This window comes from Triticum aestivum, chromosome 1D (genome assembly GCF_018294505.1).
Source record: "Triticum aestivum cultivar Chinese Spring chromosome 1D, IWGSC CS RefSeq v2.1, whole genome shotgun sequence".
In the NCBI taxonomy this organism is placed as follows: domain Eukaryota; kingdom Viridiplantae; phylum Streptophyta; class Magnoliopsida; order Poales; family Poaceae; genus Triticum; species Triticum aestivum.
In genome coordinates, this window is record NC_057796.1 from 173,048,436 (window position 1) to 173,064,866 (window position 16,431).

The window sequence follows — 16,431 nt, forward strand, 5'->3', positions numbered from 1 at the left end:
AGTAATGACGTTGTCCAGGGAGAAACTTTCCTCCCCAGACAGACCTTCGTATTCGGCGGCTTCGTACTACGGGCCAACTCGCTTAGCCATCTGAAGCAGATCGACAACTACGCCCCTAGCCATCAGGTCGGATTTGGAAGCTTGAACTACATCACGGATATCCGTGGAGACTTGATCTTCAAGGGATTCGAGCCCGCGGCGATCGCTCCCCCTCACCCCGATGAACGTGACTTAAACCTGTCATCGGGATGGTTCCTGCTGCTGCAACGGCCTTAGAGCCAAAGCAGATCGTGCCATCCTAGGCCGCAGAGTCCGCGGCGTTGGAGCCACACACGGACTCAACACCCCGCAATATTCGCTTTAACGGAACTTTGGACTTGTCTCCGGCTATAATTTCTGGACTGTGTATGCCCGCGGACACCGAGCTAGATCGGTTATCGATCTTCGAGTCTAGCGCTGCTGACGTTTTCCAGCACTCGCCTTTGGGTGACATGCTAAAATCTTTAAAGAATTTGTCCTTGGAGAAGGACTCACAGCCGAACTACGTCCGGTTCGAGCTAGAGACGGATGACGAAGAATTTTGCTTCCCACGCGCCACCCACTTCATAGCCACCGTCGATGACTTAACCGACGTGCTTGACTATGGCTCCGAAGACATCGACGGTATGGACGACGATGCCGATAAGGAGCAAGGCCAAGACCCGCCATTCACCGGGCGTTGGACGGCTACCTCTTCGTACGACATGTACATGGTTGATACCCAAAGGATCTGGCGACGACAAAGAAGAGCCAGATGCGAATAAAACCTCTGAGACGCAGTCCAAGCGTCGACGCCCCAAACGCCGTCCTAAGCCTCGTCGCTCAAAGGACGGCAACACCGACACGGAGGTAATAGTACTCCAGGCGACGCCGAAAACAATGAAGACCCTGTCGGAGCTCCATCCGATTAGGAGGAACACGGCAATAGGCAAGACAACCCTGATGAACGGGCCATAGAATATGACTCGGAGGACGATAGTTACCGCCCACCCTCCGAGGAGGAGACAAGCCTCGGCAACGAAGACTTCATCGTGCCTGAGGATCCTCTGGAGCAGGAGCGCTTTAAGCTTCAGCTCATAGCCACTGCAAGGAGCCTGAAAAAGAAACAGCAGCAGCTTCAAGCTGAACAAGATCTGCTCGTCGACAGATGGACTGACGTCCTGGCAGCCGAAGAATACGGCCTCAGGTGCCCAGCCAAGAGCTACCCGAAACGCAGACTGCTACCTCAATTCGATGAGGAAGCACCGGAGCACACATCTCCCTTGTGTAATGCGGAATGACCACCATGTGGTCCAGATAGGGCGGCCGACCGGCCACCCCGCGGTCGGGATAAAGCGGCAACTCAGGCCAAACAGTAGCCTGCCCCACCGCCTCGTAAAAATAGAGACAGAAGAGTTCGGGGTCACATGTACGACCTCCGGCAGATCCTGGACAATTGAGTAGGACATACAAGATCGATCTACGGATCGCAAGGGCGTGCTTCGAGGCACGACGACGGCTACCTATTCGGACATGATAAACCTAACCATCCCCGGGCCGAACACCGCAGACGGACTCCATCAGAGCTATGCCACGACGCGGCCCGATATAGAGGCGCCACACACCCTCTCTGCTTCATAGATGAAGTACTGGATCACGAATTCCCCGAGGGGTACAAGCCTGTCAACATTGAATCATACGACGGCACAACCGATCCCGCAGTATGGATCGAGGATTTCATTCTCCATATCCATATGGCTCGAGGAGATGACCTCCACGCCATCAAATACCTCCCATTAAAGCTCAAAGGGCCAGCTCGTCACTGGTTAAATAGCCTGCCTGAGAATTCCATCGGCAGATGGGAAGACTTGGAAGAGGCTTTCCTTGATAACTTCCAAGGAACTTATGTTCGGCCACCGGATGCCGATGACTTAAGCCACATAGTTCAACAACCTGGAGAATCAGCCAGAAAATTCTGGACTAGGTTCCTAACCAAAAAGAACCAGGTCGTTGACTGTCCGGATGCCGAGGCCCTAGCAGCCTTCAAACACAGCATCCGTGACGAATGGCTAGCACGCCACCTCGGCCAAGAAAAGCCCAAGTCTATGGCAGCCCTCACGGCACTCATGACCCGCTTCTGTGCAGGTGAGGATACCTGGCTGGCTCGTAGTAAAAACACTGCTAGCAAGGCAGGCCCCATTGAGGCCAAGAACAGCACCGGAAAGCTCCGGCGCAATAGACACAAACGCCGAAGCAATGGCGACAACACCGATGACACCGCAGTCAGCGTCGGATTTAGTGGCTCCATGTCCGGCCAACGGAAGAAGCCCTACAAAAGAAACAACGAAGGACCTTCCAGCCTGGACCGCATACTCGACCGTCCGTGCCAAATTCACGGCACCCCGGATAAGTAAGCCAATCATACCAACAGGGATTGTTGGATCTTCAAGCAGGCCGACAAGTTAAATGTCAAAAACAAAGAAAAGGGATCACAAAGTGAGGACGAGGACGAAGAGCCCCGACAGCCGAACACTGGGGGGCAGAAGAAATTTCCCCCTCAAGTCAAAATGATGAACATGATATACGCTACGCACATCCCCAAAAGGGAGCGTAAGCGAGCACTTAGGGACGTCTACGCGGTAGAGCCAGTCGCCCCAAAATTCAATCCGTGGTCATCATTCCCGATCACCTTCGATCGTCGGGATCACCCGACTAGTATCTGCCATGGCGGTTCAGCCGCACTAGTCCTCGACCCAATTATTGGCGGGTTTCACCTAACACGAGTCCTGATGGACGGTGGTAGCAGCCTCAACCTGCTTTATCAGGACACAGTGCGGAAGATGGGCATTAACCCCTCGCGAATCAAACCAACAAAGACTACCTTTAAAGGAGTCATACCATGCGTAGAGGCCCGCTGTACAGGCTCAATCACGCTGGAGGTGGTCTTTGGTTCTCCGGACAACTTCCGAAGTGAAGAGTTAATCTTCGATATCGTCCCCTTCCGCAGCGGCTATCACGCACTGCTCGAATGAACCACGTTTGCCAGATTCAACACAGTGCCACACTATGCTTATCTCATGCTCAAGATGCCCGGTTCACGCGGCGTCATAACAGTCAATGGCAATACGGAACGCTCCCTCCGAACAAAGGAGCACACCGCCGCCCTAGCAGCAGAAGTACAGCGCGGCCTTCTCAAGCAGCACCATAGTACGGCTGTCGATCCCTCGGACATCACTAAGAGGTTCCGGACTTCACTGCAATAGGACGGCACGGCTCGTCAAGAGCTCGACTAGCAATTCGGCCTCCGTCCCAGTTCCAATGAGGTAGTGGCATTCGTACCACGCGTACACAATTACGCACTCAAAATTCCATGGACATCGACGGAGGCACAAGATAACTTGGGGTCTACAGTTCGGCCAGACAGATCCCGGACACACGTACTTTTACTTTTTTCTTGTTTCAGGTTCCTTTTTCCACGGGCCTGATCGCGAGTCCTTTAGAAGGATTGGCATACAACGGAGGCAAGCAGCACAGGTGTGTAGGGTAACCTCTATACGTTCTTCTTGACGGTATTCATACTTATTTCTCAGGACCCGCACGCTGCGCCCTACTGATTCCGGCATGTCAAATAGCCCGGATACTGCTCGCACCATCTGTACAAGATACGCCTTGACGTATCCATCCGGTTATAATAAAAATGGTTCGTGGCCCAGTTTCTGTGGTTTTCGCTTCTTACTTCGTTTTATTTTGATCTGCTTATTTGCTGCATCGATACTCTTCTGTACGTTTCATATTCGCCATGGGCTACTTGTCACCCCACAATATGGCAGCAAAGTCCGAACACTTCTTATATATAAGTTCGGCACCCCGAATTTAGCATTATATGCATTGGCTCCGAATCATGTCTTTGGTCAATAGTTGGGTTGCCCGGCTCCTGTGCTTGCTACCCTACGTTCCGCTCTATCGGCTAGGGTAGTAAAGGGAGAACTACTGCGATTGTGCCCTCGCCTTGACCGGATGAGCACCTCAGTAGAGAAAGCCGAAAACTGACTGTCATGATACGGTGAGAGCCGGTCAGCTGTTCGACGGTTACAAAATCGTTGGAGATTTCTTCCGCGTCATGCGAAGGATCGGCACTTCCCGATCAGATGCTGACAGCACCCTGGCTTGGACCAGGGGCTGCGCACTTGCTTAATTATAAAACTCCTATGGCTAAGTGAGGGTGTTTAATTCGTTGCGCTAAACAACTCCTCCAAAGGACCATATAATTGGATCAAGATTGTTTAGAATCCATCCCGAACACTTTCGTACTACCTATGCGAGGGCAGAAGCCGATGACTGGCCAACCCTCAGATTACAAATAACATGGCCGCACAGGAGGAAACAATTCAAAGCATAATAAAATTATTTTACAAAAACCGGCTTTGTTCCCATCATACAAGGCAAGGGCAACATGAATACATTTATTCAAATACAAGGTCCTGCGAATATTGCGCTGCCACAAGTTGAGACCCCTCTACGACATCCGCGAAATATCACTCGGGTGTGCGGTGCTCCTTGCCTTCCGGCGGCCCGCTGGCAACTTCAACAGCGTTCATCTTCGCCCACCACATCTTGCAGCGAGCGAAGGCCATACGGGCACCTTCAATACAGGCGGAGCGCTTGATGACGTCCAGCTGAGGACAGGCGTTCACCATCCGCCTCACGAGTCCGAAGTAGCTGCCAAGCATGGCTTCGGCTGGCCATAGCCAGATTGTCAAATCCCTCATGGCTAATTCGGCCACCCTGTGCAGCTCCACCAGCTGTTTCAGCTGATCGGTGAAGGACACGGGAGGCTCTGACACCGCATATTGCAACCAAAAGAGCTTCTCCGTGGAACCCCCTCCTTCGGCTCGATAGAACTCCACGGCATCCGATACACTGCGCGGTAGATCAGCAAAAGCCCCTGGGGAACTCCGAACCCGGGTTAGTAAAAGGTACTGCTTCTCCGCATAGTTGCTTTGCCTCTTAAAAGCCTTACCCGTCGTGATCTTCTTGGCCTCCTGGATCTCCTGGAGGGCGGCCTGGGCCTCATTCCGTGCGGTCTCCGCGCTCTGACGAGCCTTGGAGAGCTCGGCCCCATGAGTTGGTGCATCATTCTCCAAGGTCTCACATTTGTTAACCGCATCTTGGAGCTCCTGCTGGACTTCTTTGACCCGGGCCTTTAGCTTCTTACGGGCGGCTTGCTGCTGGATAGCCTTCTCCTCGGCCTTGCCCAGGGCCTTCCTCAGGGCCTCGACCTTGGTCGCGGCTTCTGCACGTACCACAATACCACTGTCAATATACAGCGCTTATTCTTTCCCGAACATATAGCAGGTCGTTCCTCACCTTGCTTCTCCTAGAGATGAATTCTAACCTCGCCGAGCTCGTTCTCGGTCCGCTCCAGCCTCCGCTTCAGTTCGGAGACCTCGGCAGCATGCGAGGTCGCGGCCAACAGGGACGCCTGCTTATCAATACATATTCAGTCAGCCTCTTATAATTAAGGATGGATCCCCTGTCCGGTTCTTCTCGCCAAACACCGGACAGCGTCTCAGGGGCTACGGACTACACGGGGTTTTCTCTTTCTTACCTCGAAACCTGTTAATAGGCTGCTGCAGGCTTCATTAAGTCCGGTCTTGGCGGACTGAACCTTCTCGGTCACCGCACCCATAAGGACACGGTGCTCGTCCACAACGGAGGCGCTTAGTAGCGCCCCCATCAGATCATCTGACGCTCCTGGATAGACAGGAGCCACCGGTGGAGGCGGTGCACCCCCCTCCTTCAAAGGGGGCTGCTCGCCCGACTCTGGAGCCATATGGGTCTCCGGAATCGTATTCGGCTAAGGGTCGAACTGGATACGGCCCTCCTCGCCAGTCTTCATGGGGATTGGTTCCCCCATGTGTCCGGCAGCGGAGGTCTCGCCTTGTGGCGCCTCCCGGACAACGTCCTGGGCTCCTCCCTTCGATGCAGTCCTCCGGGACAGCACTTCGGTGTCGTCCCTGGCCCCGGGGGAGTAAGCAGCCGGTGGCGACATGCTCGCCATCTCCGATGGAGCCAACGAACCTCCAGATGAGGATCGCTGGATAAGGTCACGGGCCAGACTGCAATGGTGTAGTTAACCATGTTAAAATAATAAAGAGAAAGGGCTGGATGTGCGCATTAATAAGCTGTGTCACTTACGATGCGGCCTGGGGCTTAGTGCGGGGGCGTCATTCCGGACTACTGTCAACATCCCACGTGGTATTGACCACTGGGGCGCCCTTCCCCTTTTTGGGCGCTTTCGCCTCCGGATGTGCCGAGACCGCCCTCTTCTTCTTCTCCTCTTCCTCGTCATTGTCCTCAGGGACAGAGGAATGGGCCTCATCGTCTTCAGACGTCGCGCCCGAAGTGCCCTTGCGACGGGGGCCACTCTTCGCCCCCTTGGCCTTTTTCTTGGCCTTCTTCTCCGGCACCTTATAATGCGCCGGCACCAGCATCTCCGCTAGGCGTGGGATGACCGGTTCTTCGGGCAGCGGAGCCGGACACTGGATCCGCTTCGCCCTCTTCATCCAGTCCTGAGGGAGCAATAATAAAATCTCAGACATCATCCTCGAAACATTTAAGTTGGGGATACGTCAAAAGTAACATACCTCGCTGGAGGGGTGTTTATAGTCGTGACCACGGTCTGAATCCGTGGCCGGCGGTTTCTTGTTGCCCTTAAAGAGCAACTTCCAGGCATCTTCGTGGGTGGTCTCGAAGAGCCTCACCAGTAGCCCCGGGCATTCGGTCTTTTCGGTTCGGTCTTTTCGGTCTTCCAATAATTCGGTCTTCCAGAATTGAAGACCGAAATAATTTCGGTCTTTTCGGTTCTTCACTATTCGGTCTTCGGTCTTTACAATTCGGTCTTCGGTCCCGACCAAATAGACCAAATTAATTTGCTAGAACTCATATTCATGTTACTTCCAGACTTCCAGTACCAATACATGTTTATATTTGAGAGCAGAAAGTACCAATACATGTTTATATGCAACAGCAAGTAGCAAAGTACCAGTACATGTTTACATTTGAGAGCAAGTAACAAGATTCATATGACACAAAGTAAGAACATTCATGATTCATGGTCCAGCAACAAGATTCATGCATGCATAATCATTTCTATTTGAAAGAAAGTAAGAAGATTCGTCTCCTGCTTCTGCAGCTGCTGCTTCTGCATCTGCCTTTGCCTCTACACTCATAAATGCATCTTGATTCTCATTCAGTTTGTCATCATGTTCAGAAAACATCTAAAAAAAGAGGACATTGGTCTGTCAAACAACATTGACCTGATCAAATCACAACATAAATGTACACCATGTATATATCTAGTTTCAGGAAACAAACACAAATGCATTACTGTGTATGCAGTACTAAAGTATTGAAGCTGCTAACATTTGACACAAAACAAGCACAAATACAGTGTTCTATTTGTTGTCCCCAAGTGCTAACATTTGACACAAAGCAAGGGCATGTATATTATAAGTGAACATTAAACAGCTTTAAGCCCTTATCGTTTAAAAGAAGCTTTAACTTATCGCCCGCACAGAAGAAACTGCCTCGGGCAACGGTTCCCCACAAGGGGGCATTTGAAGTATGCTAATGCACTCCCACTGTCAGATTTCAACTTCTTAGCTGGCACAGTGGCGTCGGGATCAAAACAAGAACCTTTTGTGGTGCTATAAGAGATACCTAATATGCAAATGTTCCTGCACTATAAATATTAGTCACTGGAACTGCAGAAAATCTAACATTACGTGATTTCAGAACATTATCACTTTGCTGGTGACATCATGTGTGCTGGCGTTGGTGATTGTGGAACCAATGAGGTGAAGGACTGTCCAGTTTTGTCAATCTTGTCAGGAACAACAACATGTAGATCAAAAGCGTATTGCCTACAAAACACATTCTGCAGGAGTGCTTATTTTCGTAGGAATCACAGGTTTACAGAGAGGTGGGGTAGCTCACCTTCAGCTGCGATGTTGAGAACCAAAAGTGGGCAGGTCGTCGGGAGGTGGAGCACCGGCAGCGGACGGCCGCGTCGTAGGCGGTGGAGCGACCGACGGGAGGTTGGGGTTGGCGGCGGCGCAGGGCGACAGTCTTCACGGTCAGGGGCTCAGGGCCGCCGCTCGAGGTGCCCGTCTTCACCTGCCAGGCCTGCCGCTCGGGCGCCGGTCTTCACCGGCTAGGGCCGCCGCTCGGGCGCCGATCTTCATTCAGGGGGGCGCAGCGCGCATCGAGGCAAGCAGCAGGCGGCGGCTAGGGTTAGCAGTGGGAGAACGAGAGATTGGCTGCTGGTGGTTTCTATGAATCGGGATGTGAGGATGCGAGGTCGTGTACTCTACTCTGTAGTTTTTTTTTGAGGGGGCTCTACTCTGTAGTTGGGTCTAGTGCGTGACCATTGGGCTGGCCGGACGAGCCTTAGGATGGGCTTTTATTAATCGGTCTATACGGGCTATTCGGTCCTAAACATAGCATGACCGATCAGACCGAAACTAGTTCGGTCTTCTATTTGCACAGACCGTTTTTTATTCGGTCTTTTCTAATTCGGTCTTTTCGGGTTCGGTCTCGGTCTTTCCGGTTTCGGTCTTCGGTCTTCGGTTTTTATGCCCGGGGTGACTCACCAGGGTCCGATGCTTCTTCGGGTTGAAATCCCACAGAGGTCGTCCTCTGCACTGGCATGGAAGAATACTGCGAACTAGCATCACCTGGATCACATCGACGAGCTTGACGTTCTTGGCTATCATGCTCTGGACACGCGTCTGCAACGCTATCAGCTCATCAGACGAACACCGGTCTGGACTCTTCTCGACCCAAGAGGTGAGCCGCATGGGAGCACTGGAGCGGAATTCGGCAGCCGCGGCCCAGGTGGTGCCGCGGGGTTCCGTGATGTAGAAGCATTGCCTCTGCCACTCCTTCACTGTCTCCACAAAAATACCTTTCGGCCAGGAGACGTTGGGCAGATTGCTCACCATGGCTCCTCCGCACTCCGCGTGCTGGCCGTCCACCACCTTCGGCTTCACGTTGAAGACTTTGAGCCACAGCCCGAAGTGGGGTTGGATGCGGAGGAAGGCCTCGCACACGACGATAAACGCCGAGATGTTGAGGAAGGAATTCAGGGACAGATCATGGAAGTCTACCCCGTAATAATACATCAGCCCGCGGACGAAGGGGTGGATTGGAAACCCTAGCCCGCGGAAGAAATGGGGGACGAATACTACCCTCTCTGTGGGCTCCGGCGTGGGGACGACTTGTCCGTCGGCCGCCGGACGGTGGGCGATCTCCTTCGCCAAATATTCGGCCGCCCGAAGCTTAGTAATGTCCTCCTCCTTGACGGAGGAGACCATCCACTTGCCCTGACCGCCGGATCCGAACATGGTTGCTTGAGTGGAAAGGAGATGAGAACTTGGGCGCTGGAGCTTGAGATCGGAAAGGCAGAGACGGAGAGAGAGTGTGAGAAGAGGAAGAGGGAATCCTTATCCCCTTATAAAGGCAGCAAATATTAAGCGCCTCCTCACTCGCCTTAGGATTCGCCTGTTCCCAAGGGTTGTATAAACGGCACGGTTGGGTTACCCATGCCCGCATTGATGAGAATCCCGCAATAAGGGGACACGATCTCTGCTTCGACAGGACATGCCAATAGCAACCGCGTCTCGAAACATGCGATGGCAGATGAAAAATGGTTCAAAATTATGACCGGACAAACGCGATGTCGTGTTGTAGAGAAGCTGTCAACAGATTAGATTCGTGCAAATATTATATTCTCTCTGCGGTTGTGTATGGTGTATAACAGGTCCGGATACAATCATCACGTGCGAAGACTATCTTGGAGTTCTGAAAAAGGGGAACCCGCCTTGCAATGCCGGAGACAATCTGCCCACCAGATTCCTCGTCATTGAAGCCAGGTTCAGGGGCTACTGAGGAAGTCCTGGACTAAGGGGTCCTTGGGCGTCCGGCCTGTTATTCATTGGGCCGGACTGATGGGCTGTGACGATAAGAAGGCCGAAGACTATACCCGTGTCTGGATTGGATATTCCTTGGCGTGGAAGGCAAGCTAGGCGACCTACCATGAAGATTCCTTCTTATGTAACTGACCCCATGTAACCCTAGATCTCTCCGGTGTCTATATAAACCGGAGAGCATAGTCCGGATAGGGGACATTCATTACCATATTCACATAGGCTAGACTTCTAGGGTTTAGCCATTACGATCTCGTGGTAGATCAACTCTTGTAACACTCATATTCATCAAGATCAATCAAGCAGGAAGTAGGGTATTACCTCCATAGAGAGGGCCCGAACCTGGGTAAACATCGTGTCCCCCGTCTCCTGTTACCATCGATCCTAGACGCACAGTTCAGGACCCCCTACCCAAGATCCGCCGGTTTTGACACCGACAGCGCCCCCACAGAAGAATTCACGAAAACTACAAGAATCAGAAACAAGCGGTCAAGGAACATACCCAAACGGCGGCTCGCGACGCCAGGAACGTCTTCGTATAGTTCTGGAGGGCGGTGCCTTGGGCCTAAAGCAGAGACTGGACTTCATGCGCAACCTTGTTCAGGACGGTCGTCCTGCCCCAGACGTCCACTCTCGCGGACCGGCGCTGGTGGCCTCCGCCTCTGGGGCTGACGAGCTTGAGGCTCCGATCTCCTAAGGCCGTGGTGCCGAGGTCGCCTTCGCCACACGCCGGCGCGTTGGAGTGCGGCAACAGGGGTCGCCCCCACCACCTGCTCGCCGCCACCTTGTGGCGTTGGCGGCACGACATGCCGACTGCCCTAGGCCTCGGCAGTCGGCGCCTGCTGAGGCACCTCCATCCTCAAGGTGGTGGTGTCATCCCCTTCCCACTCCATGACCGGCTGCTCATTACTGGCTCTTCCAATCGGCGCCGGGATCTCTGGTGCCGGCGGCGCGAAGCGTAGGGGGTGATGAGCTGCGGAACCTCGCCACATGCGGCTCCCTCCACTTGTGCCTTGACGGCCGCGTCCACCTGGGCCTTGGCCGCGGCGTCGGCTTAGGCCATGGCCGCCGCGTCCGCCCCTTCCTGCGCCACCTTGGCCGCCTCCCTCTACCACTCCACCTCCTCCTGCTCCTCGCGCGCCTCCCGCGCGTTCTTCTCCGTCACCTCCCGGAGGTCGGCGAGCGGGTCTATGCAGCGGGTATTGGCGGAGCCCTCCATCCCCCCGATGATGGAGGTGGAGGCCGACTGCTCAAGGGAGAGTGGAACTCTGTTCAAGCAAGACAAGACGAACTTAGGAGGAGTTTGCAAAAAAGACAAAGGAAACACAAGAAAAGACGAGATCTTACGCGGACACCGTCGGCGGCTGCTTCGGGGCCCTCTGGAACCAGGTTGCCTTCGCGGCGGCTTCCTCCTGCCAGGTCGCTGTGGCCGAGCCCTTGGGTTTCTTCGGCCAGCCGCCTTGCAGCTGTGAGCCGGCTCGACGCTTCGGCGCGCCGCCTGGCGCAGTCAGCGCCACTGGGGAACTCTCTCCCGCCCTGTTTGGCGACCGGCGGGCGGTGCGGCACGTGCTCCTCCTGGTCATCGTCTGGCCAACCATCGAGGCCGCCTCCTCCTCCAGAGCCGCCTGCTTTGTCGCCACCGCCTGTGGCATCGTCTTCCAGTAAGGCGGCCACTCCCAAGTCGGGGTCCTCCACGTCGCTCATGGCTCGGTCCAGCAGGTACTCCTGGCCCTGCTCCAGGGCGTCGGCTGACGGCTGGGTCATGAGGAGCTGCATCATGACCAATTGATCAGGCGGCAAAGCAGAACCCGACAGACAAGAAAGGAAACGGAATGGAGAGCTTACCGCAGGCGGCGGGTGTGTGTGGGAATACGTCCGCTTGCCGAACTGCCACTCCGATTTTGAGAGTTTGCAGTTCACAATCTCGTTCACCAGGCGGGCCACCTCCATGGTCGGCATCTCCCTGGTGCTCATCCGGCATGGGTCTCGGTGCCCGCTCATCCGGCTGATCAGATGAGGCCGGCCTTGAAGAGGGAGAACCTGGCGATCCACAAAGGCGGTCAACAACTCTGAGGCCTTGAGGCCCTCCGAGTCCGTCATCACCTTGAGCCGGGCGACGGCTGCGGCGGAGGCGGCCGACAGCATCTTGGGCTTGAAGGTCCAGTTGGTGCGCAGCTCGGCCGGCGTCCGGCTTCATAAGCCGGTAGGTTGACGAAGTCGATCGCTCGGTTGACGTTCTTGACGTAGAAGTACAATTTTTGCCACAGCTTGACCGACTGTGTCAAGCTGATGGGCGGGAATCGGTTCCCAGCACCCGGGCGCTGCACCGCGATGAAAGCTCCGCATTGAGCCGCCTCGTCCTTGGCGGAGGTACCGAGTTTGGTGTAGAAGAATTCTCCCCAGAGCTCGAGGGTGGGGAGAACTCCGAGGTAGCCTTCACAGAGCGTGACGAAGGCCGACAGCAGCAGCACCGTGTTCGGTGTGAGGTGGTGTGGCTGAAGGTGGTAAAATTGAAGAAAAGAGCGGAGGAAGCCGCTCGCCGGCAGGCCGAAGCCACGGAGGAAGTGCGACCGAAAGATGACGCGTTCGCCTTCCTCCGGCGCCGGCGAAAGCTCCATCGCGGGCGGAACGCACGCCCGCGCATAGCCCTCGCCGGGCAGCCACCGCGTGTTGCGAAGGAAGGTGATGTGGTCCTCGATGACGTTCGAGTTCGTCCCAGTCACCGGCCCGCCCGCGCGCCATGGAAGCTCGAGGTCGCTGGAGGCGCAGCATGACGATTAGTGCGCGAACCCGCGACGAAGCAACGGCGTGGCGGAAAGGACGGGCTCGGTGACGACAGACTGCGGCAGCCCTTCGGCACGGCGCGGGAGTGCGGCGGCAGCGGAGAAGAAGAAGAGGAAGAAGATGGCGAGGGGAGAGGAGGGTGCGCGTGCTAGTGCCCTTCCCCTTCTCCCCCCTACTTATAGCCCCTGGCTACGAAGCCGAGGGGGCGGGGCGTGGGGATCGTGGGATTAACTGTGCCCACGACCCCACGACTCAGCGTTTACCGCGCGGTAATGGCGCAAAGTTATTTGTGCTGCGGAATCCCAACCGTTCGCCTCGGCCGCAGCGGATCCGCGCGCGTGCCGAGCCCCGGTAGTGGTGGGCCCTGGCCTGCAGCGATGTCCCTTCGCGCGCGTGGGCGGGCAGGCGGCCTGGCCGGCTGGCGCCACGTGGCGCGCAGATAGCAGGCGGTGAGCCTGGTGCCTGGCTGGCACGCCACCCAACTCGCGCCGCGATGTTTCAAAAACAACCAGGCGGCCTGCCTGGTCGCGTCCGACTACTAGCAGTCGGCACTTCGAAAGATGAATGAAGCAAGCCATCAGATCATTCTGAGTAGGAAGCTGCCGAGGCTCCTTGCCTTTCCAGCCACGGCACCACACCAGCTGCCGGGACTACTGTCGAAGTAAATGACCACTGGTAGCCTCATCAACCTCCCATGGTATTTCAAGACATCGGGGCCGGCTGTGCCCCTCAAGAATCAAAGACCAAAGCGCCGCCTTCTTGCGGCCGGCTGGTCCAAGTGGCCGGCTACCAGAAGAAGGCAAGGCCCTGAAGACGGCCTCGAGGTGGGCCGGCTCCTAGCAGGCGGTCCCAAGCGCCCTCAAAGTTTGCACCACATTATGACGATGATACGGGGCGTGGCTCCAGTGCTGCCTGCCACCCCCGAATCCAGGGCGGAGCGTGGCTACAGGCGGCGTACTGGGCGGACATCCCTCGCCCAGCGCGGCACTATTGCCACGCATCCCATGACATCATCCATGGTAGGGAGGGCCATGCTCCCACTACGAGCTGTCGATACGGCCCACCCATGGCGGGCCCTTCCTATCAGTGAGAAGCCAGAAGGCGGCGAGCTCGGACCAGCCGGCACGAGGAGAGGCCGACTCCCAGCATGCGGCCCTCTCCCTCCCTCAAAGTCCGTGCCGCATTAATCAGAAGATATGGGGAGTGGCTACAGTGGTCGCCCGCCAGGCGGCGGTACTATAGCCATGCCTCCCCGACAAAGCACACATCATCAGTGGCATTGCCACAGTACTAAGCAGCGGGCAGGACCCGCCAGCAGTGGGCACGGCCTGTCGGCTAAGTACGAGACAACCAGCAGGGCCCACCAGCCAGCGGGCCCCAGCGGCCGGTGGAGAAGCCGGCGCCCACAGACACTGACAGCCGGGTCCTACACCCGGCCAGTTTACCTTTGTACCCCTGGGGGGTAGGCCTATATAAACCCCCCAGGGCATCCATGCAAAGGGGTTGAGACCTTAGTCCATCCACCCACACACATAGAGAGAGGAAGTTAGGGCTAGCCTTGTTCTTCTTCCCCCTCCAGAGAAATAGCTCCAGGAGCAAGCTTGTAGCCACCTTTGTTTCTTGAGTGATCATGCGGAGGCCCCGCAGAGCAGGACTAGGGGTGTTATCTCCTAGGAGAGCCCTGAACCTGGGTAAGATTCGCCGGCGGGCATATTTGCGCCTTATCCCGTTTCCTGGCACCGGCGACGTATTATTAGCCCCCTCCTTGATAAGCCATCCTTTGGCATATGTCGCACGACTCCCCCGACAGTCCTATTCATCCACCGGCTCGATCGATCGGGGTACTGTTCATCCAGCGGCAACGGCCTCTACTACCACGGGGTCCTGTTCATCCAACCCCCCACCAGGAACTGTTCATCCAGACCAACCCCCCCCCCCAACAACACTCACTGTTCATCTAGAGGCAGCATCGATCGGCTTCAGTTAGCAGCGGTAGCGAAGGAATCACTCGGGTTCAGTTAACAGTAAGGGATCGATCGATCGCTCGGGTTCAGTAACGCGTAGCCTGCAGTGCAATCACTCGGGTTCAGTTAGAGCCCAACGCCTCGCTCGAGTTCAGTTAGAGCGCAACGCCTCACACACACGTGCATACGTATGAGAGAAATGCGCATCGCTTGGCCCCTGACCACCCACCGTAACCGGGAAGTCCCCAATATTTTCCTCGCCCTCGCTTCTACCACGGTTTTTTCCATCATGGATGGCCCAAAGAATGTCATGCAGCTGCGTCTCTGGCCCGCCTAGGACGAAAAGCCCATTTTCTTTCATGATATTTTGTCATAGAAGTAGGAGTCCACCACATCTATGATGATACCGGGTTTTGTCACAATTATCGTCATAGAAGTGTCATAAGCATGACAGGAAAAAAATCGTTCGGCCCAAAATGTCATGGATGTGTCTTTTTTTTATAGTGACAAGACACGGCTTGGTTTTTGCTGCTTCGCGCGATCCATCGATACAAACCCGGACTAAAAAAGGCGAGGGCGGGTCTTTTCCCGCGCGGCAGGCAGGAGAGTTTGGCATAGTTTCTTCGAGGCAGGAAGGGAAACAAGCAAATAAAGGTTGAGCAACTTATTTTTGGGAAAATCTGATTTTATGGAGTACGTACCCACCAATGCATGTAAAAGTTCATGGAAATTTAGTGGTCATGCATGCATTCGTTCTAATTAATGCCCCGGTAAACATAACTTCTTGAGAGAAACGAGCGTACTAATTACTTGTGCAAACTACGAAATTAATTCCACCACTCACCGTCTACCTTGGTTGGAGAGATTTTGAAATTGAGCCATAAACCGGAAGGAGGGAGTAGTAACATAGCCTAGGGTTGCTTGCTAAACCAGGGACTCCAAGGAAATTGCTGTAGTACTACTCCTATGTACCACTGTACTACTCCTACTACTAAAAGACATATTTCAAACAATATGATAATCTCTCTAACCAAGGTAGGGACGAGGAGTAAACGGAGGGAGTAGTAAAATTTTCCCCTCGTCCTGCGACCCACCGCGCGCGTGGGCTAGGGAGCGGACGTAAGGCGTAGTAAGCAAGCTTCACCTCGTCCTACGAGCCACCGCACACGTGGGCGGGGGAGACGGCGTACTAAGCAAGCTCCTGCGAGTTGACGGGACACATCAACAGTAATACATACAAAGCATCTCCAGTGTATAGAGCCTTGCCTCTAAGGTAGGCCCCACATGGTTTGCCTCTTATTAAATGAAAAAACTAAGCATGTTGCTACCTCTTGAGCATGCGTTGGTTTTCCCTTGAAGAGGAAAGGGTGATGCAGCAAAGTAGCGTAACTATTTCCCTCAGTTTTTAAGAACCAAGGTATCAATCCAGTAGGAGATTACACGCAAGTCACCGAGTACCTGCACAAAAAATCAAGAACCTTGCAACCAACGTGATAAACGGGTTGTCAGTCCCTTCACGGTCACTCGCAAAAGTGAGATCTAATAAAGATAGTAAGATAAATATTTTTGGTATTTTTGTTGTATAGATTGGAAAGTAAAGATTACAAAATAAACGGCAACAGAAATTGGTAAGTTGATGGAAAACTAATATGATGTAAAATAGACCTCGGGGCCAT

General features: G+C 54.6%; 1 long non-coding RNA gene across 1 annotated transcript; it reads right to left on the reverse strand.

Annotated features, from left to right (window-relative positions):
• Window positions 1-5,632: 5,632 nt before the first annotated feature.
• Window positions 5,633-8,436, reverse strand: LOC123180868 (uncharacterized). Its single transcript, XR_006491338.1, has 3 exons — window positions 8,017-8,436; window positions 6,666-7,298; window positions 5,633-6,590 (listed from the first exon to the last, which is right to left on the reverse strand). It is a non-coding gene; the product is annotated as an uncharacterized lncRNA (long non-coding RNA).
• Between the last annotated feature and the right edge of the window lie 7,995 nt (window positions 8,437-16,431).